Source organism: Nomascus leucogenys, chromosome 3 (genome assembly GCF_006542625.1).
Source record: "Nomascus leucogenys isolate Asia chromosome 3, Asia_NLE_v1, whole genome shotgun sequence".
Classification (NCBI taxonomy): Eukaryota; Metazoa; Chordata; class Mammalia; order Primates; family Hylobatidae; genus Nomascus; species Nomascus leucogenys.
In genome coordinates, this window is record NC_044383.1 from 89,119,300 (window position 1) to 89,127,495 (window position 8,196).

Consider the following 8,196-nt stretch of genomic DNA (forward strand, 5'->3'; position numbering starts at 1 on the left):
TTAAAAATAATAATTCTTATATAAACGCATATTATGAAGAAAAAATTCAGAGAATAGCTCATTGAGGAAGTCAAAATATTTTTATTGGGAAACATAAATAAATAAAATGATTATGTAAAAATATGAATAAAATAAAAAGAGGGGAGAAAAAATAAACATTGCCAAAAAGAAAACAGATAAACTGATCACAATGAGATTTCAAGATAATAAAGCATAAAATTCCATATTCAAATAAGCACAATTAGAAATGGCAGGTGAAATTAAACCCGATACTACAGAAATAAAATAGGTTTTCAGAGACTATTATGAATACATCTATGCACACAAACTAGAAAATCTAGAGGAAATTAATACATTTCTAGAAACATACAACTTCCCGAGATTGAATCAGGAAAAAAAAAAATGAGTCCCTGGACAGACCAATATTGAGTTCCAAAACTGAAGCACTAATAAAAAACATATCAACCAAAAAAGCCCTGGACAAGATTAATTCACAGCCAAATTATTCCAGGCATATGAAGAAGAGCCAGTACTGATTATATTGAAACTATTTCAAAAAATCAAAGAAGAAGGAGTCCTCTCTAACACATTTTAAGAAGCTAGCATCACTCTAATATCAAAACCTGGCAAAGATACAATAAGATAAAAAAAAAAAAAACCACCTAGAAGCCAATATTCCCGATTAACATATGAAAAACATCTGAATTAAATACTAGCAAACCAAATCCAGAAGCACATCAAAACTTTAATTCACTATAATCAAGTAGACTTTTTTTTTTTTCCTGGGATGCAAGATTGGTTCCTGGTATGAATTTTTTTCCTTCAACTTTTATTTTAAGTTCCAGGTTACATGTGCAGGATGTGCAGGTTTGTTACACAAATAAACATGTGCCATGGTGGTTTGCTGCACAGGTCATCCCAGCACCTAGATATGAAGGCCAGAATCCATTAGCTATTCTTCTTGATGGTCTCCCTACCCCCACCCACCCACTTCCAACAGGTCCCAGTGTATGTTGTTCCCCATTCATATGTCCATGTGTTTTCATTGTTCAGTTCTCACTTACAAGAGAAAACATGCAGTGATTAGTTTTCTGTTCCTGTGTAAGTTTGCTGAATATAATGGCTTCCAGCTCCATCCACGTCCCTGCAAAAGACATAATCTCTTTTTTTATGGCTGGATAGTGTTCCATAGTGTATATGTACCATATTTACTTTATCTAGTCTATCATTGATGGGCATTTGAGTTGATTCCATATCTTTGCTATCGTAATAGTACTTCAATGAACATACACATGCATGTATCCTTATGATAGAATGACTTATATTCTTTTGAGTACATACCCAGTAATAGAATTGGTGGGTCAGATGATATTTCTGCCTCTAGGATTTTGAGGAATTGCCACACTATCTTCCACAATGGTTGAACAAATTTACACTCCCACCAGTAGTGTAAAAGTGTTCCTTTTACTTCACAACCTTGCCAGCTTCTGTTGTTTTTTGAGTTTTTAATAATAGCCATTCTGACTGGCATGAGATGTATCTCATTATGGTTTTGATTTGCATTTCTCTAATGATCAGTGATGTTGAGCTTTTTTTCGTGTTTGTTGAGTGCATGTATGTCTTCTTTTGAGAAGTGTCTATTCATGTCCTTTGAAGAGACACTTTCAAATGGGGTTATTTGTTTATTTCTTGTAAATTTGCTTAAGTTCCTTGTAGACTCTGGATATTAGACCTTTTTCAGTTGGATAGATTGCAAAAATTTTCTCCCATTCTGTAGGTTGTCTGATGTAGGTTGTTCACTCTGATGATAGTTGCTTTTGCTGTGCAGAAGCTCTGTAGTTTAATTAGATCCCATTTGTCAATTTTTGCTTTTGTTGCAATTGCTGTTGGTGTTTCCGTGATTAAATCTTTGCCCATGCCTTTGTCCTGAATGGTACTGTTAGGTATTTTTTAGGGTTTTTATATTTGTGTGTTTTACATTAAAATCTTTAATCAGTCTTGAGTTAATTCTTATACAAGGTGTAAGAAAGGGGCCCAGATTCAATTTTCTACATATGGCTAGCCAGTTGTCCCAGCACCATTTATTAAACAGGCAGTTATTTCTCATTGCTTGTTTTGGTCTGGTTTATTGAAGATCAGAGGGTTCTAAGTGTGCAGTCTTATCTCTGAGATCTCTATTCTGTTCCACTGGTGTATGTGTCTGTTTTGGTACCAGAACCATGTTTCGGTTACTGTAATCTTGTAGTATAGTTTGAAGTTTGATAGACTGATGCCTCCAGCTTTGCTCTGTTTCCTTAGGATTGTCTTAGCTATTCATACTCTTTTTTGTTCCCAGAAAGATTTCAAAATAGTTTTTCTCTAATTCTGTAAAGAATGTTAATGGTAGTTTAATGGGAATAGCACTTAATCTATAAATTACTTGTACAGTATGGCCATTTTCATGATACTGATTATTCCTATCCATGAGCACAATGGAATGTTCCACAGTGGAACGTTTTTCCATTCATTTGTGTCCTCTCTGATTTCTTTAAGCAGCAATTTCTAGTTCTTCTTGAAGAGGTCCTTCACTTTCCTTGTTAGCTGTATTCCTAGGTGTTTTATTCTTTATGTAGCAGTTGTGAATGGGAGCTCATTGATGATTTGGTTCTCTGCCTTTTGTTGGTTTATAGGAATGCTCGTGATTTTTGCACAATGATTTTTTTCCTGAGACTTTGCTTAAGGTACTTATCAGCTTAAGAAACTATTGGGCTGGATGATGTGGTTTTCTAGCTATAAGATCATGTCACCTAGCATGCTTTTTGTTTATTATTATTATTATTTTTTGGTCCCGAATTACCAGTACCTATACCCAGGGACAACATTGAAGACCTTGGGTGAGCCTGTGAGATTTGCTGGCTTCTGGTGAGACTCAGCACATTACCAGTTTGGGTGGCTATGAGAGAAAACTCTTTCTGCTTGAGAAAAGCAAAGGAAAAATGAAAGGGGACTTTTTCTTGCACATTAAGTACCAGCATGGCCACAGGAGGGTATAGCACCAAGCAGAATAAAACATCACATAAACAGAATTAAAAACAAAAACCATGATTGTCTCAATAGATGTAGAAAAAGCTTTCAATAAAATCCAACATCTCTTCATGATAAAACTCCATAAAATAGGCATTAATGGAACATACTTCAAAGTAATAAGAGCCATCTATAACAAACCCACAGCGAACATCATACCAAATGGGTAAAAGCTGAAACTATTCTTTTAGAGAACTGGAGCAAGACAAAGATCCCACTTTTACCACCCCTATTCAACATATTGCTGGAAGTTCTAGCCAGAGTAATCAGGCAAGAGAAAGAAATAAAAGACATACATATAGGAAAAGAAGAACTCAAATCCTTGCTCTTCACTGGCAATGTAATTCTACATCTAGAAAACCTTAAAGATTCCACCAAAAGGCTCCTGGAGCTAATAAATGACTTCAGTAAAGTTTCAAGGTACAAAATTAATATACAAAAATTATTAGTAGCATTTTTATACACAAATAATGTTCTAGCTGAGAGTCAAATCAAGGACACTATCCCATTTAAAACAGTGACAAAAAGCAAAATACCGATGAATACATCTATCTAAAGAGGTGAAAGGTCTCTATAAATAGAACTACAAAATGCTGCTGAAGGAAATCATAGATGAGACAAACAAATGGAAAAATATTTTCTACTCATGTATTGGAAGAATCAGTATCACTGAAATGTATATACTACTCAAAGCAATCAACAGATTAAACACTATTTCAACAAAACTACCAATGTCATTTTTTCCCAGAATTAGAAAAAAAAAACTATTCTAAAATTCATTTGGAAAGAAACAAACAAAAAAAAGATCCTGAATGGCCAAATAAATCCTAAGCAAAAGGAATAAAGCCAGAAGCATCACATCACCCAACTTTAAACTATTCTGTAATGCTACAGTAACCAAAACAGTATGGTACTAGTACAAAAACAGACATGTACAGGAATGAAACAGAATGGAAAACCCAGAAATATAGCTGAACACCTACAGCAATCTGACCTTCAGCAAATTTGAAACAAATGAGTAAAGGGGAAAGGAGTTTCTATTCAGTAAATGGTATTGGCATACATGGCTAGCCATATGAAGAAAGAAAATAGTAAATAGCTATCTACACAGAAAAAGCACCTTCTTTTTTTTTTTTCGAAGGAGTCTCTCTGTCACCCAGGCTGGAGTGCAGTGGCCTGATCTCTGCTCACTGCAACTTCTGCTTCTCAGGTTCAAGTGATTCTCCTGCCTCAGCCTCCTGATTAGCTGGGATTACAGGTGTGGGCCACCATGTCTGGCTAATTTTTGCATTTTTAGTAGAGATGGGGTTTCACCCTGTTGTTCAGGCTGGTCTTGAACTCCTGACCTTGTGGTCTACCCACCTCGGCCTCCCAAGGTGCTATGATTACAGGTGTGAGCCACTGCTCCTGGCCAAACACCTTCTTAAGAACCAAAAATTAGATAAGCACTCACAGTACCTGGCTTTAACTTCATAACACTGAAAGAGGCACTGAGGATATAGAAAAACCAATCCTGGATCATGGTTGCAACCCCTCTTCCATCCCCTGGTGGCAGCAGCATGGCATGGAGAGCATCTCTGGGTGCGGGAGGAGGAACACAGCAATTGTGAGGCATTGAACTCCGTGCTGTCTTGTTACAGCAGAAAGGAAAACCAGATTAAATTCAGCTGATGCCCACCTACAGAGGGTGCATTGAAATCCATCCTAGCCAGTGGGGAATCACAGATCCCAGTGGTTTGAACTTAAGTGCCTGCACACCTAGTTGCCACCAAGGGCTACCACACTGTGTCTACAAGTAAACTTACAAAGCAATCTAGGCCATAAGGACTCCAACTCTTAGCGAGCCCTAATAATCAACTAAGCCCAAAGACAGTGGACTTTGGGGACCAATGACACACTGAGACACCAGCTGGGCTGCCAAGGGAGTGCTGGAATCATCCCTCTACTAACCCCAGGCTGCATAGCTCACCATCCCCTAAAAGACCCCTTCTTTCTTCTTGGAAGAGAAGATGGAACAGGGGGAGAACTTTTTCTTGCATCTAGAAGATGAGCTCAGCCATAGCAGAATTAGACACCCACCAGAGTCCTGAGGCCCCTATTCCAGGCCCTAGCTCCCAGACAAAACATCTAGACACACACTGAGCCAGAAGGGAACCTGCTGCCTTGAAGAAAAGAATCCACTCCTGGCAGCATTTATCACCTGCTAACTGAAGAGCTCTTGGGTGCTGAGTAACAAGCAATTTACCCAGGTACTACAGTGAGAGCCCTGATTGAGCATCTGAGACTTGCTGGCTTCAGGTTAGACTCAACACATTACTAGCTGTGGTAGCTATGGGACAAAGCACCATCTGCTTAAGAAAAGCAGAGGAAGAAGTAAAGGAGACTTTGTTTTTCACCTTACGTACCAGCATGGCCATAGTGGGGTAAAGCACCAAGCAGGTTCTTGGGGCCCCTGATTCTAGGACTTGACTCTTGGATGGAATTTCTGAACCTGACACGGGCAGAGGGGAGCCCACCATCTTAAGCCAGTCAGAATGCCAGTTATTAAAAAATCCAGAAGCAACAGATTCTGGAAAGGCTGTAAAAAATAGGAACACTTTCACTGTTGTAAACTAATTCAACCATTGCAGAAGACAGTTCAGTGATTCCTCAAAGATCAAGAACTAGAAGTACCATTTGACCCAGCAATCCTATTACTGAGTATATACCCTAAGGCATATAAATTATTCTGTTATAAATATACATGCACACATGTCATTGCTGCACTGTTCACAATAGCAAAGACATTGAATCAACCCAAATACCCATCAGTGATAGACTGGATAAAGAAAATGTGGTACATATACATCATGGAATACTATACAGCCATAAAAAACAATGAGATCATTTTCTTTGCAGGGACATAGATAGAACTCGAAGCCATTATTCTCAGCAACCTAGTGCAGAAAAAGAAAAAAAAAAACACCAAATGTTCTCACTTGTAAGTGGGAGCTGAACAATGAGAACACATGGACACAGGGAGGGGATCAACACACACTAGGGCCTGTCAGGGGAAGGGTATGCAGGGGGAGGGAGAGATTCAGTATAAATAGCTAATTCATGTGGGGATTAATACCTAGGTGATGGATTAATAGGTGCAGCAAACCACCATGGGACACATTTACCTATGTAACAAACCTGCATAACCTACACATGTATCCCAGAACTTAAAATAAAATAAAATAAAATTTAAATAAAATATGTGCTCTTAAAAACAACAAGAAAAAAATGAAGAAATAGCAAACTCTCAAAGATTAAGGATAAAGAAATGATTATGAAAGCAGCAAGAGAAAAGAAATAAATAATGTACAATGGAACTCCAGTACATTTGACAGCATTCTTTTCAGTGGAGAGCTTACAGGCCAGGACAAAATGGCATAACATATTTAAAGTGCGAAAGGGAAAAAAAATCCTTACTGTAGAATAGTATATCCAGTGAAAATATTCTTCAAACATAAAGAAGAAATAAAGCCTTTTCCAGATAAGCTGAAGGATTTCATCAATACCAGACCTATCTTACAAGAGATGTTAAAGAGAGTACTTCAGTCAGAAAGGAAAGGACATTAGTGAGCCATAAATAATTATATGAAAGTTTAACACTCATCGGGAGTAGTAAGTACACAGAGAAACACAGAATACTGCAACACTGTTGCTGTAGTGTGTTAATTATCTTAAGTGGAAATATTAAACAATGAACCAACCAAAAATAACTACAACAACTTTTCAAGACCTAGGCAATACAATACGATATAAATAGAAACAACAAAAGTTAAAAAATGGGGGAATGAAGTTAAGCATAGAGTCCTTACTAGTTTTCTTTTTGCTTGTTTGTTTGTTTATGCAAATAGTGTTAAAAGTTTTTATGAGGTTAAAATAATGGGTTATAAGATAGTATTTGCAAGCCTCATGGTAACCTGAAACAAAAAAATACAATGGATACACAAAAAATAAAAAGCAAGAAACAAACAATATCACCAGAGAAAATCACCTTCACTAGAGGAATATAAAAAGGAAACAAAGAGAAGACCAGAAAACGAATAACAAAAAGTAAGCCTTTGCTTATCAATAATAACAATGATGTAAATGGATTAAAGCCTCCAATCAAAAGATACATACTGGCTGAATGGATCAATAAACAAGACCCATTGATCTGTTGCCTACAAGAAACAAACTTCAAATATAAAGACACGCATAGACTGAAAATAAAGGGATGGAGAAAGATATTCCATGCCAATAGAAACCAAAAAAGGGCAGAAATAATTATACTTCTATCAGAAAAAATTGATTTCAATACTAAAACTATAAAAAGAGACAAAGTAGTTTACATAATGATAAAGAGGTCAATTCAATAGGAGGGTATTATTTTTACCCCATTTAAAATGCCCTTTATCCAAACGACAAACAATAACAAATTCTGGAGAGAATGTGGAGACAAGATACCTTTACGTGCGGTTGGTGGAATGTAAATTAGTGCAACCACTGTGGAGAATAGTCATTAGATTAGACAACCTAATAGATTAGACAAACTAATCAAAGGAGGTGAGTTTGGAAAAAGTTTGGAGGTTCCTCAAAAATCTAAAAATTGAATTACCATATGATTCAGCAATTTTCCTGCTGGGTGTATACCCCAAAGAAATAAAACAGTATATCAAAGATATATCTGCACTCCGATGTTTGTTGCAGCACTGTTGATTTGGAAGCCACCTAAGTGTTTGTCAGCAGATGAATGGACAAAGAAAATGTGGTACATATATACAATGGAGGACCATTCAACCATAAAAATTATTACAATCTGGTCATTTGCAACAACATAAATGGAAGTGGAGATCATTATGTAAAGTAAAAAAAGCTACACCAAGAAAGACAAACATTGCTTGTTCTCACTTATTTTGAGATTTAAAAATGAAAATAATTAAACTAATGGACATAGAGGGTGAAAGGATGGTTACTAGAGGCTGAGAAGGGTAGTGAGGGGCTCAGTGAGAGGTGGGGATGGTTAATTTGTACAAGAACAAATAGAAAGAATGGATGAGACCTACTATTTGATAGCACAACAGGGTGACTCAAGTCAGTAATAACTTAATTGTACATTTT